General features: G+C 45.4%; 2 pseudogenes; one reads left to right on the top strand and one right to left on the bottom strand.

Moving 5' to 3' along the window:
- Positions 1–6,559: 6,559 nt before the first annotated feature.
- Positions 6,560–12,474, top strand: part of LOC105479074 (3 beta-hydroxysteroid dehydrogenase/Delta 5-->4-isomerase type 1-like) — a 27,147-nt pseudogene continuing 21,232 nt past the window's right edge.
- On the bottom strand, positions 8,541–11,935 carry LOC112426181 (glyceraldehyde-3-phosphate dehydrogenase pseudogene; annotated as a pseudogene).

Genomic DNA, 12,474 nt, shown 5'->3' with positions numbered 1-12,474 from the left:
GGGGATTTTTGTGTCCCTTTCCTCCACCTAGGTGGCTCTGCAGGGTACCTGTCAAAGGAATGAATGAAAACACAGGCAATTGCTCAGTCATCGGCTTAACGGCTAGGTGTATATGAGTATAGAGAATGGAGCTGAGCTGAAGTCACTGGGAAAAGCCACAGGAACCAGTGGGGCTTGAATGAGGCCTTGAATTCCTCCGTCCAGGCAGGGGGCACAGCCTGGGCAGTGGTGCAGAGAAAGACGAGGGGCATGAGGAGGTCCCCCGCCTGCTAGGAAACATGTATGGATGGCAGATGAGGAACTCAGGTACCAGACTCAGGTTTTCACCACCTGACAGCCAGGCTCTGAGGGCCAGGATGGGGCTGGGAAGCCGTGATGGCCTGCTGAGAACTGGCAGGAAAGCAGCCAGAGGCTAACTCTTACATGAAATCTCTTGATTTCCAAATATCAGCGACTAACTCTAAATTTTAAAAAACAGCTCAAAGACCTGCTCCAAGAGAGGAATGCGTGGGCTAGTATTCAAAATGTATGTGTAATATTTTATTTCTTAAAACGTAGGTGGTGAGGTGTCAGCAGCAAATCTGTTCGTTCTTGGTGATAAGTCCCAAATATACATTATTATATCATATTGTCAGCTTTTCTGTATATTTAACATAGATAATAATTTTTTAATAAATTAAATTTGGTGGGGAAAAAATCATACAAACTAACAAAACACATTCACAGGCTGGACCCAGGACCCAGGATTAAGACCTCCAGTTTTCCATTTCTGCTCCCAATCTAGTGGTCCAGTGGGGGAGATAAAATACAAGATATGTTAGGTGCTGTGCATAGTAAATGTGCAGAGTGCCATAGAAAGGAAAGTGCTTCTGAAGGATCCATTCCCACAGGGGATTCATGGGGTCCTTGCATTTCGGCTGGATATCAAAAGATGGGTAGGATTTCAACAGACAGGAATGTAAGTGAAAGTATTCCGGGAGGAGGCAATGCAGTCTGCAAAGACCCAAGTGAGAAAGGGGTCAATTTTGGGCAACAATGAGACCAGACCCGAAAGCCCAAGGCCAGGGGAGAAGTGGAAGATACACCTGGAAAAAAATGATGGGCACAGGCAGGATCACCTGGGGTCACCCCTGGAGACACCCTGCCTGCTGCCTTCATTGCCCTCAGAGTAGGAATTCCGTGCCCCATCCCTCCTAAAGACGACTTGACATTCAATTACTTCACACATACAGCATGCCTCATGTTCTCTCAAAAATTGGACTCTACGGGAAAAAAAAAGTCTCCTATAGCTATGAATATTGATGGTGATGCAAAAAGCTGGGACATCATTCACTATGCAATGGGAATTGTTCAGCTGTCCCTGGAAGATTACCTTGGCAGCATTTTGTAGGAGGGACTGAAAGAGATGAACAGGATATTTCAAAAATCTAGGTAAGAAATGAAGGCCTGATTTATGTGTTGGTAACAAAACGGAAGACAGGGGCAACTGAAGAAGGCCTGAGGCAGAATGGCTGCTAGTTTAGACAGCACTGGATGTGGGCACAGAATTCCCGTGCACCCACATTTTCAATCCGGACACCTGGATGGCAGCCCCAGACTCCTTCCACCTATCATTCAGCTCTACCAACTTTACCTCCACAACACGTCTTGCATGTGTCCTCTTCCTCCCTGGTAACATCATTCTGACTTTTACTCCCCACAGGCCTCCTTGTCTTGGAGAGTCACCCATGAAACCGATCCTCAGCAGTGTTGCCAGAGTGCTCTCCAAACTAGTCTCACCATGTCACTCCCTTCCTTAAAACCAACCACTGAGGGAGCCCCTGGACTGTCAGGATGAGCCTGAGAGCCTTAGCATAACACAGAGGGCCTCTGAAACCCTGGACCCTGCCTGACTCTCCAGACTAATTCTCACCAATCCCTGCCCTATTCCCAGATTCTCCTACTTCGTGCCTCAACAATTTTCCAAACTCAGCGCTTCTGGCATGCAGCATGCTTTTACATCCACCCAGGCCGGTGCATGGTTTTCCTTCTGCTTAAAGGGTGCCCAGCTCTCCTGCCAGCACATCCTTCCCAGCTCCTTATTTACTATCCAATATGTCTCATTTTACAGCCTCTGTGTCTTGTGCATATCGAGTTGCACTCTCACAAGTTTTTCATTTATATATCCTATTCCGCAGCCCTACACTGCCATGTCCTGAGGACAGTAACTCACCATGTCATCTCTTTGTCCCCAGTGACTGACACAAAATAGACACATGGGCTGATGGAGGGATGGATGGATGGATGGATGGAAGGATGAAACACAAGCAAACTCAACTGTTACAATGGAGAGAGGAAGGGATAGAGAGTCAGGGAGTTGAATGCTTTGAATGACATAGTAAGAAAGAATTCACAGACGACTTTTCAAAGTGTCCATGAACCTGAAGAAGCTAGACCATCATAAAGAGATCCAGGAGAAACAGAAGGCGCATGGAGGGTATGTGGCTGAGAATGAACTCATTTGTGTGATATGAAGAGTGAGTGGGGTTGTGAGAGGCCTACCAGCAGGGAAAGGGAAAGGCTGATGAAAGCGAAGCCAGCTGCCAAGGTTATAAAGGGACTGGGAATTAGATCCAACACCTGAAATGGTGCAAGGCCCAGAGCATATTTATACTATAAAACAAAGAAAATCTGTTTTAAAAATTAAATTCAGAAGAGAATCTCCCACTCTTAGGCAACTCAGGTGAGGATCACTCAACATCTCCGGCTACATGTTCTTCTTGAGACATCAAGAGACTCTGGTGGCAAATTGGAGGGAGTTTTTTGGGTTTTTTGTTTTTGTTTTTGTTTTGTTTTGTTTTTTTATCATGGCCCAAGATGCCACCAAGGCTAATGAGCCGGGAATGGAGTCGGTGATCTGAGGCATGAAGGAGGTTCATTATGAGGAAGTGAAGGTGGAAGGCTAGATGAACAGAAGAAAGTGGCTTGGCCACTCTGTCCCCAAAAGCAGGGGTCAGTGGGGTCAGTTGCAGACTCCAGAACAGTCAGTAATCTGTTCTGGAAACCTGAAGCTCCCTATTGAACTGCGCAATCTTTCCTCAAGAAATGGAAGAACCAGCACTAGCGAAGTCAGTCCTTCTTCCTAAACAGATACTGGCGACAGAGGAGTGGGCATGAGGTGGGCTGTGGGACTACTGTCATCCTAGCATGAGCCCTGGCCACTGAAGTAGGAATACCCTTCTCATGAGCCTGGCCCTAACTCCTTCCTACATCAGCTGGAGTGTCTCGAGTCCCTGGTGTAGCTCTGAGCAGGGCAGTTCTATGGGCACATGGCGTGTGCCAATACACAGGCCCTGTGCTTGGCTTAAGGGGCTGCCATGGGACCCCATATTTTTGTTGCAAAACACCTATTGCCTGACCTATGGTGGGTAAATGGAAAAGGCTCCCTGGTTCCTCCAGGGCACATCAATGTCTTTGTGGAGTTCGGATGTTAGAGCTAAAGAAAGCTCCATCAGGCATGGTGGGACACACCTGTAGTCCCAGCTACTAGGAGACTGAGGCAGGAGGATCACTTGAATCCAGGAGTTCAAGGCCAGACAAGACCTCATCTCTAAAATTTTTTAATAAATTGAAGTTAAAGAAAGATCTAGAGATCTTTACTCCAGCTTTTAACTGTGGGCTCCTTTCCTTCTTTCATTTTACCAATGAGAAAACTGAGGCCTGGGAAGTGAGATGACTTTCCCAACATTCACCTTGACCACTGTCTGTAATGGTGACCTAGGATTTGCTACTTTTAAGGTGAAAAGGTGGGTGAAGGCATAGAACTAGGAGGTTGCCCTACCAACATATTTATAAACGGATAAAAAAAAAGACGGGATGGGAGACATTTGAAATGAGGGCAGAGGGCAGGTTTAACCAGAAATCAGCTGCTGTCTAAGCCATTTGTCTGGCCCACACAGCCCAGCCTCCTGGAACAACAGCTTGAGGAACGTGGGTGCTGTATGAATGGAGACAGGCAGGTGCTTCATGGTACAGAAATAAAAGTAGCTGGCAGTGAGAGGGACTAAGGAAAAGGGGAGACAAGGGCAAAAACAAGCAAGTATTCTTTCATTTTAGAAACAGAGTATTTCTACAAATGAGAGTGAGGGGTGCCCATCTCGAGTTCTCATTTCAATTTTGCCATCGAAGTGAAGCAAATCTCCTCACCTGCCTGGGTCTGTTTCCTTTCCCGCAAAATGAAGGTTATGGCTCATTTCTAAGGTCTGTTGCCAGTGACACTGGGCTGTAAAAGTGTAAGATGATTTGCATCCTCTGGCACCTGCACACTTCCACAGCTGAACTTCATAATAACACAAGCCTCCACGTGCTTATTTGTTTGTGTGAAGCTGAAGCTGTTGAGAAAGTGATTTCCCAGCCTTTCCCTGGCTCTAGTGGCACCTGGCACCTCACTGGGAAAGGGGCATCATACCTCTCATAGGGTTGTAAAGGATCAAGAAGTGGGGGGCCAAGAAGTGTGGCCGATTCCCTCCCTCCCTGATATCTGATGACCACTGAACTGCAGAACTTAGTGATGACTTAAATAAGGCCTTTTTTCTTTACGTTAATCTACGGATGTTTCACAAGTAGGTTTTAAAACTCTTAGACAATCACTAGACATAAAAGTGTGCAGAGCCAACAGAGACAGTACCTACTGAAGAGGAAACAGAAACCCAGAAAAGGCATGCCTTGCTCAAGACCACTGCCAGTTCATGCCAAAGCTCTGTCCTGCAAACTCCACACACAGCACACACTCAAAGGAGAAGCAGAACTAGTTCCTTCTTTCTTCCTGTTCTCAGGAAAGGGAGGCCACGCCTTCTCACGCCCTCATCGCCCTGCCCCAGGAGCTGGAAATCCCAGAGGACAGAGGCCACATGCACTGCAACTTCCTCTCCTCCTCCTAGGCTCCTAGGAGCTGGGACACAAGACTTGAAGACGCCCCTCAGCAGCCCCTTCCCTGCAGCACTGCGCACAACCACCTGGTAACCACCTTGCCTCCTAACATTCACACAAGCCCCTGAATCTTACAAGAGCCTTCGTGTTTGTCATTTTGTTCGATTTTCCCACACCTCATACCTGCATCTTTCCACTGCACAGATGAGGACAAGATCAAGAATACCTATAGGGCTTGGTCTAGGCTGCAGCAGCACTGAACAGTGGCTGTGCGAGTCCAGGGAATCTCAGGCTGTGAAGTCATGTCTGTGATTTCCACCAAATCTACTAACTTCAACCCAGAAATCAGCAGAGCTACTTCAGCTGAAACCTTGGGGTGACCCTCATTTCAGACAATCGCTAATGCTACTCTTGACAAGAGACATGTCTAGCCAGATCCTTTTCCAGCCCCTTGACAAAGTGAATTAGCTTTTCCAAGGTTACACATTGTTCCTTCCCTCACCCAACAAAGTCAGCTAAAGTGGACATTGCCTGATTTGCAGCAGTGGTGGGAACCCTGACTTATAGTCGCAAAGTCCTTGGCAGAGAATCTGCTTAACACTGAGCCTTTGCTGAATGCACCTTCGTGCCCTAGCATAACATGTGAAGCCTTGACATGAAGTTCCCCCCGTCCACCTCCCACCCCCTGCAGCCCCAGGGGCCAAATCCTTAAAGTCACATTTATAGTTGGCAAAATAATTCACCCCAAGCAGGTTGGGCAGGCAGGAAACAAAATCAGCCTTCACCTTCGCCCTTAAATGATGTTGGAATGTGTAAGCATCTCTAGCTCTCTCACATCTGTCTCTCTAGCACTGAGCACTATGCCTGGAACATGCCCACTCAGCTGAGGGGTGAACTTCCCAGGGTCTCTGCTCTTAATGAGTCACAGCCTTGGGGCCGGGGAAGGCCAGCCCTTCACAGATGACATCAGAACACCCAGGCAGAACCACTCCCTACTTCAGCCCTTGATGCTTTCAGAAAAGCATGTCAGTGGAGTGTCTTCAGTGAATACAAAGAATGCATGGAACTGCTTCCAGTGCATCCGTGGTCTCCAGGAACAGGAGTCTGTCAATTCTTTTACTTGTGATGAACATACTTCAAATATATGTGTGGGAATGCCAGCCTGAACACCACACAAACACTTGTACCTTTTTCAAACTTCTTAAACAGAGGGAAACGTGGTATATGGAACGACTTGCCACCCACCTCACTGGCTTCCAAAGCCGAACATTCCGGGCTGCTAGAATGAGGCAGGGCACTGGCTGGATGCAGACAGCACTGAGAAAAGTGGCCTGGATCTCACAGGAGCAGCTGGAAATTGAAACCCATTGGAATGCGCTTTGGGTTAGTGAACGTGACCTTAAAACCACAGTCTGGCAGCAGAAAACTGCAATCTACAAGGTACTTGCAGCTGTGATAGGGAGACAGTGGAGCAATCACTAGGCAATTCATGCTGGAGACTGGCCAGGTGTGCTCCTTCCCTCCCACCAGGGGCAGAGAGGATGGAAATTATGTGATTGCCAAGGGCAGCTGAGAAAACAAGTCATGCCTGGGGTTTTATTTGTTAAGTGAGCTGAGTTGGGGGAATGAAGATCTGAGAGAAAGGGAAGAAGGCAGACTGTGAGTGGTGAAGACGGTGAAGGCCAGCAGCAGCCTTCCACACCTATTCCATTGTCATCTGATGGACAGCCAAGACAGGTACTTTCCCTGGTTCTTACTTATGGTATTGTCTTCACTATTTGGAGCAGTTATGTGAAAGGTGGGCCTACCAGAAGCAGACAAAGCCTGTTGCCCCTTGCACTGCCCTTTGCCTCCATAATTCTGGGGGAGGAGAGAATTTGAGCCTTATATATTATACTTACTGTAATCCCGAAGAGAGAAAGGCGGTCCCTAATTGGTCCTACAGAGTTCTCACCCTCTTTGCCCATTAAAATCACCCAGGGAGTTTCTGCAAAATTATAGGTACTTAGGCCTCACTTCAACTAATTGCTCTCTACATTTAAAAGACAAACAGAAAAGCTCTCCAAGGTTAAGAAAATCTGTAGCTTAAACTAATCAAACCTCAAGAATTCCACGCAATCAGGTACGGTTTCTTTAATTGAAATGTGGGGCAGAGGCTCACACACGTCAAAGTTAAGAGATAGCTGGGCACAAAGTCTCATGTCTATAATTCCAGCACTCTGGGAGGCTGAGGTAGGAGGATCACTTGAGCCTAAGATTTCAAGACCACCCTGGGCAACATAGGGAGACCCCATCTCTACAGAATTAAAAATTTGTTAAATGCCTAGCCAGGCACAGTGGTGCATACCTGTCATCCTACACACTCCTGAGACTAAGGTGGGAGAATCTCTTGGTCTGGGAAGTTGAGGATTGCGCCACTGCACACCAGGCTCTGGGTGACAGAGCAAGACCCTGTCTCCAAAAAACAAAAAACAAAAGAATGTTAGAGGAAAAAAAAATCTCTCTCTAAATGAACACCAGGAGCACTGGCTTTTCCCATGATCTCTCTTGCTGCTTGCCACATTCTGTTCTCCATACAACAGCCTGAGAGATGTTTTAAGTAAACTCAAATCCTTTATCTCACGTATATAAAACCTTTCTGGGGCTTCCCATTCCATTTATGACAGACTCTAAACTGATCTCCAGCTCTCCCGGACACTGCATGATCTGCTCACCCTTCCAGCTCGTGTCCTCATCACGCTTCCTTTTACTCACAGTGTCCCAGCCAGATTGGCCTCCCTGCAATTCTGTAAACACGCAAGACTTTCTTGCCTCTGGATCTTCACATTTATCACTCCCTTTATATAAAATGATGTTCCTCATCTTCTCATGGTTGGCTCTCTGTTGATACGTAGATCTCAGCTGAACTGTCACCGCTCTAATGAGATGAGATGTCCCTGACCATCCTCTCCTGAATAGGCTCTGCTTCATGCATCACATCACACTGTTTCTCTCCTCCTAGCTGTTAAAACTATCATAGAAAATAAAGTCCATTTTAAAAACTAAATGAGATAATATATGTAAAGCACCTGATACATAGTAAACGACTCAATTAACATGTTAGATCTCATATGTAGAGCTTTCTATGTGCAAGGAGATGTCCCATATGACCTCTTGGTCTAATCTCAACTGATTATTCCTTAAAATAAGTATCTGGGTGAACTTGCTGGGTCAAGTGTGTGAAAGTTTAAAATATTTTGTCAGATACTCACCAGATGTTTGTGTTAACTTACACCTCCATGAATAACACACCTGTCTCCCCACATCTTCACCAACACTTAGTAACTTCAGTGAATCTAATATTTGCTAAACCACTCGTAGTTTTCAAACTGAGTTTAATGAAGGGACAGTGTTCTTTGTAATGCAAGAGAAATCCCCAAGAAAAGAAAGCAGCTTGTTAAAAGTATTTCAGTCTACCTTTTTTCTTCTTAAACGTTGGAGTTCCAAAAACTCCTGACTTGATTGGCACAAAGTTCTAGTTTCATCTGAAGACTCAACTGGGGAAATATCTACTTTCAAGCTCACTTACATAGGTGTTGGAAAATTCACTTCCTCGAAGCTTATTGAACTGGGAACCTCAATTCCCCTTTGACTGTTAGCTGCCCTCAGTTCATTACTATATTGTCCTGTCTAGCACGGCAGCTTGTTTCATCTAGCCCAATGAGAAAGAGGAAGTGTAAAACAAGATGGAAGTCACAATCATTTCTAACCTAATCATTGAAGTAACATTCCATCATTTTTGTTCCATTATACTGATTAAAAGCAAGTTACTAGGTTCAGCCCACACACAAGGGAATGAATACCAGGAAGCAGAGATCACTGGACTCACCTTAGAGGCTGGCTACCATACCATCATTGTCAGACTCCAGAGGAAATGGTTGAGTGACATCTATCTGACCTCCCCCCAAAGATAATTGACAAACAGAGGATTCAGTAAGAAATAAAAAAAGAGATTTTGCTAAAACCTTCTCCTTTCTCCCTCTGAAGATCTTGCCTGGAAAGACAGCCAAGTTGAGCTCATATAACCCAAAAACTCTGGCCCTAGTTCTCCCTGTATGGTGGAGGGGATGGCCCATTGTTCCTTACTTCTGGAAACTGGCTCTTCAAGTACATTTCAGATACCTGGGATCCTACTCACATCTGTGCTATAGATGGGAAGAAAGTTGCATCTCCTTGGCAAACAGCTTTGGCCTGGGCAATGATCCCAGCCTCTCATTAGCATGGGAAACTTTCCAGTATTTTCTTTTTTGTGGTCACTGTTCTCTTCTATTTCCTTCTATGTATTAGTCCATAAGCACTAAGTTTCAAAAGCACTAAGACATTCTAGAGTCTCGATTGTTCACTCATCCTTCCACTTCTTTATTCAATAAACATGTATTAAGTTCCTATGATGTGTCAGATGTGCAAATGTTTATGGTAATAAAAATATGTATGAGACATAGACACTTTATTTAGTCAAATACTCAACAATGTTTGAACATTTGCTCTGTACAAGATGCTAAGGATCAATAAAGGAGTAGTACAGTTTAAGACAACAAAACAGGCCGGGCGCAGTGGCTCACGCCTGTAATCCCAGCACTTTGGGAGGCTGAGGCGGGTGGATCACAAGGTCAGGAGATCGAGACCATCCTAGCTAATACGGTGAAACCCCCGTCTCTACTAAAAATAGAAAAAAATTAGCCGGGCAAGGTGGCGGGACCAGTAGTCCCAGCTACTCGGGAGGCTGAGGCAGGAGAATGGCATGAACCCGGGATGCAGAGCTTGCAGTGAGCCAAGATCACCCCACTGCACTCCAGCCTGGGCAACAGAGCAGACTCTGTCTCAAAAAAAAAAAAAAAAAAAAGACAAAACAACAGAAACAAACTCTTCACTCCACTGGCTGTAACACCTTTTTACTGAGAACTTCATGGTACAATTTCTTGAACAGGTGTTGTTTTTGAGGGTCACTCTCTCCACATTTTTCTTCTCTTCCTCAACACACAAATGAATTGTGTGTTGGACTTTCCAGTTGAACTTTCAACCCAACTATTTGTGTAAATTGCTCTTATAAATCACTTACAATTTTGCCAAAACCAATAATCAATTATTTTACTATTGCATTTGATGCGTCAGCAGCATCTGACATAGTGGACAAAACTCTTCTTGAAACACTTTCTTCACCTGACTTTTACAAGGCCATCTCCTTCTAATTTTTCTCCTTCCTGCCACCAACTCCTATTCACCATATTTATCTGGCCCCTCCTTCTCCATTCAACTTCCAAATGTTGATATGTGTATTCCAGGATTCAGTCCAGAAACTTTCCCTGTTATCCATGAATATTCTTACCCTAGCTTATTTAAACTACTCCTGTGCCTTTAAAACTTATTCTATGCTACTCATGTCCAAATTGACCTCTCTAGGACTCAAGCACAAGGGGTGTAATTATCCTAAAGTAACCCAGGAGTTTAATAAGCTGGCCAAGGAGAGGAATTTTCCTTTTCCCATCATGAGGGGCTGTGCCTACTATAGCTCCCTGTAGAATGGGTGGCTTTCTCCCCTAAGAAAAGGGAAGCCCTTTGCATGAGCCCCAAGGACTTCAGGCGCCGGGTAGTTGATTTTTCCAGATGATCTTGTGAACAGCTGGCGCCTAAATCTAGACTATTTCACACCAAAAGCCTGTGTGCTCCTCCATTGATAAAGCTGCGTCCTTGTGCTTACATGATAAAAAATTTTAACAAGTGAGACTAATGTTCCCACACTGGAATGCAGACTCCCATTGTGAGCCCAGCATTTCCTGACCATTTATGCATCAGTATTAAATAGGAGGATGGAGAAATCACACTGTCTATTCTTTTTCTGATCAGTAATCTTTGTGAGCTTTCCTAATACTGCATATTTTTTTTTTCTGAGCACAGATAAGGGACTTTATTGACAATACATGACAAAATGGGGTTCCCTAGGCCCCTCCCTCTTCAAGGGGTCTGCATGGAAACTGTGAGGAGGGGAGATCCTCAGTGTGGTGGGGGACTGAGTGTGGCAGGGACTCCCCAGCAGCTGAGGGCCTCTCTTTTCCTCTCATGTTCTCGCTGGGGGTGGTGGTCCAGAGGTCTTACTCCTTGGAGGCCATGTGAGCCATGAGGCTCACCACCCTATTGCTGTAGCCAAATTCATTTTCATATCAGAAAATGAGCTTAAGAAATGGTCATTGAGGGCAATGCCAGTCCCAGGATCCAAGGTAGAAGAGTGGGTATCAATGATTAAGCTGGAGGAGACAACCTGGTTCTCAGCGTAGCAAAGGATGCCTTTATGGGGACCCTCCGATACCTGCTTCACCGTCTTCTTGATGTTATCATACTTGGCAGGTTTTTCCAGATGGCAGGTCAGGTCCATGACCAACATGTGGGTGGTGGGTACATGGAGTGCCACACCACTGAACTTCCCATGCAGCTTATTGATATACTTGCTTACAGCCTTGACAGTGCCAGGAGATGCAAGGATGATGTTCCTTTGAGCCCTGCAGTTTTCATGCCACATTTTCACAGAGGGGTCATCTACAGTCTTCTGGGTGGCAGTGATAACGTTGACTGTGGTCCTGAGTCTTTCCACCATATCAAAGTTGTCATGGATGATCTTGGTCAGAGTTGCTAAGCATTTGGTGGGAAGCATGTTTTAACACCATCAAGAAGCATAGATGATGATCATGAGGCTGTTGTCATATTTCTTATGGTTCATGCCCATCACAAACATGGGGGTGTCAGCAAAGAGGTTAGAGATAATGACCCTTTTAGCTCTCCACTACAGGTGAGCCACAGCCTTCCTCATGGTAGTGAAGATGCCAGTGTACTCTATGATGTACTTAGGGCCAGCATTTCCCTATTTGATTTTGGTGGGATCTAGCTCTTGGAAGATGCTGGTGGGATTTCCATTTATTAAAAGCTTCCTGTTCTCAGCCTTGATGGTGCCATGGAATTTGTCATAGGTGGAATCATACTGGAACGTGTAGACCATGTAGCTGAGCTCAATGAAGGGGTCATTGATGGTGACAATATCCACTTACCAGAGTTATGAGTACCCCTGGTGACCAGGTACCCAATAGGGCCAAATCCATTGACTCTGGCCTTCACCTTTACCACGGCGTCTCAGGGATGTGGCTGGTGCTGCACAAGAAGATGTGCTGTCTGTTGAACGGGAGAAGCAGAGAGCTGCAGCATATTATTTAATCCATAGTTATCATATTGAGAAATTCTTCACACACTCTGATGCCAACAGGTGTGGTGACTCGGATGGGCATCACTTGATATAGCAGACTGACATTCCCTGAGCATGTGGACAGTTCAGTTGTCTCAGTGTCACTTGTTTAAAAGACAATCTTTTCCCTATTGAATTTACTATTGTCAAAATCAATTGGCCATGTGAATTTAGGCCATTAACTCACACATAGGCAAAAATTCCCTCAAAATAAATTGTAGACCTAAATTTAAGGGCTAAACTATACACTTCTTCGAAGAAAACATAGATTAACATATTCATGTCTTGAATTGGCAAAA

Source organism: Macaca nemestrina, chromosome 1, assembly GCF_043159975.1.
Source record: "Macaca nemestrina isolate mMacNem1 chromosome 1, mMacNem.hap1, whole genome shotgun sequence".
Lineage (NCBI taxonomy): Eukaryota > Metazoa > Chordata > Mammalia > Primates > Cercopithecidae > Macaca > Macaca nemestrina.
Note: the sequence above shows the minus strand (reverse complement) of the source record. Positions and strands in the feature narration are given on the sequence as shown.